This window comes from Palaemon carinicauda, chromosome 2 (genome assembly GCF_036898095.1).
Source record: "Palaemon carinicauda isolate YSFRI2023 chromosome 2, ASM3689809v2, whole genome shotgun sequence".
Taxonomy (NCBI): domain Eukaryota; kingdom Metazoa; phylum Arthropoda; class Malacostraca; order Decapoda; family Palaemonidae; genus Palaemon; species Palaemon carinicauda.
In genome coordinates, this window is record NC_090726.1 from 197,945,311 (window position 1) to 197,947,810 (window position 2,500).

The 2,500-nt window shown below is 31.6% G+C and overlaps 1 protein-coding gene across 1 annotated transcript in view; it reads left to right on the forward strand.

Annotated features, from left to right (window-relative positions):
• LOC137622879 (glycine receptor subunit alpha-4-like) overlaps window positions 1-2,500 on the forward strand; it is a 42,121-nt gene that overhangs the window by 32,798 nt on the left and 6,823 nt on the right. The window lies entirely within an intron of this gene.

The window sequence follows — 2,500 nt, forward strand, 5'->3', positions numbered from 1 at the left end:
TACGGTCTAAATTGATTCTGGGAAAGGCAAGCTGGTTTCGAGAACTAAGCTGCCGTGGCGGAGGTCTGCACTCAGAGGGCTTTTTTCAGTTAGCACTGAATTAGCTGAAAATAGTTATAATTTAACCTAAATGTGAGTAGATATCAACTAGTAAAGTAAATTTTAGCAATGTGACCCATTGAATAAGTTTTCATGACCTGATTTGCCAAATCCGAAATTGCATAAGCATTGTATTTGTAGTAAATAAATGCACAATCCATAGGTATATATGTACAACTAGAGGAGTTCTCAGTAGAGCGCAGACCTTCGCCTCGGCAGCATATTTCTCAACCTTTTGCTCGACCTTGACCTTTGAATTTTTACCTTAACATGTATTAATTGGCGTGGGTTTTCATACATTCAAATATGAACCAAGTTTGAAGTATCTGTGACAACGATGTCCAAACTTATGACCGATTACGTGAATTGGACATTTTGCTCGACCTTGACCTTGACCTTTGACCTTAACATGTATTAATTGGCGTGGGTTTTCATACTGCGAAATAGAAACCAAGTTTGAAGCCTCTTTGAATTGGACACTTCGCTCGATCTTAACCTTGACCTTGCTTGGTTGTGACCTTGACATTTGACCTTGACCTTCCAAAATTTAATCATTTCCAGCTTTTTACATAACAGTTAATCCCTGCAAGTTTTATTACCCTACGATTAAAATTGTGGCCAGGAACCTGTTCACAAACAAACACACCAACAGGAGGTAAAACATAACCTCCTTCCAACTTCGTTGGCGGAGGTAACTACGTCTATATTTATATAACATATCATGGTTTAAAAAATAATCCTATTATTGTCAATTGTAAAAACTAAATCTTTTTATTAATAAATTGACTGAAACGCGAAAATAACTCTCAGAATTTATAGATATGAATTATAATATGATGTCAAATATATTGATATGCTGAGGCTTAAAATATATCAAATATATTTCTATACTGAAGCTTAAAATATATCAAATATATTTCTATACTGAAGCTTGAAATGTATCAAATATATTTCTATACTGAGGCAATGTCGCTCATATTGGAATAAAACCTGATGCTTATAAATATTAGTTAATGTGGCCTGGGCATAGAATCGCTTTAGAAATGAGCATAAATATTGTACATTTATTATTATATATGCGTTTTGTTATACGGTATTATGTATACAGTATATATATATATATATATATATATATATATATATATATATATATATATATATATATATATATATATATAAATATATTTATATACACACACATATATATATATATATATATATATATATATATTATATATATATATTTATATACACACACACACACACATATATATATATATATATATATATATATATATATATATATATATATATATATTAGTGTGCTACTGTTGTTAACACACATTGAGTATGTTTGTTGGGATGTTACATCTTCAAGTAAAGTCAATCAAGTTAACTTTAAAATGGTTTATTCTTTAAAAACAACAGTGTTAACATCTCCATCACAGGAGTATAGCTAGTTTGGTCGGATGACCATTCCATGTGAAGTATTGATAAGAACTGGCTAAAATATCGATATCACAGATATCGTATAGACTGTTATCTCAGCATTTAAACACATAATGTAAACTAAACATTAGTATAGGAAGACACCTGCATCCGGGTGGCGACACAACTCTTTCACACGGTTTGTATTTGTGTTTATGCTTCATAAAAATGTTACATTGCTGAGATATGCAAATCGCATCCTGTTATGATCTTGTCTGACTACAGCAATTCTCACGCTAGCTTCTACTTCCACAATGACGTATTACGTCATGTGTTTTAAACATGTAATATATGACTATTACATCAGCTCGGCCAGCTATCTCAATTTTTAAAAAAAATTTAACAACACGTCAAAATATGTTTACTAGGAGTGTGACTGGATATATGTATTATTCTTTGTTTAACTTTAGCCAGAAGCAAATGAGGACGAATGTTCAAATAGGCACATTAAAAAAAAATAATAACAATAATGCATATGTGAATGTTTTCGGTCCGATATCCTCTCTCTCTCTTGATGTTTGGGTGAATGTTTTCGGTCCGATTTCCGTTGAATGTAGTGCTTCCTGGATATGTTTTGTAAGCGTTGAACGTCAGTCCTTAGTTTTCTTAGGATGTTAATTGAAGATCCAGTTCATCAGTTTGTATGTATAACATTCATTAAATGTTTCCTTCTTCGATGGACTATGATACTTAGTCAAAATTGTAGATTCATTACTGTTGATTTCTTGAAGATCTTTCTCTGGTTTTTAGAGTTTTATTCGTTGATTCTTGAAGATCTTTCTCTAATTCTTAGAGTTTTATTCGTTGATTCTAGAAGATCTTTCTCTGATTCTTAGAGTTTTACCGCTGCCACCATTTATTAGTGTGCTACTGTTGTTAACACACATTGAGTATGTTTGTTGGGATGTTACAT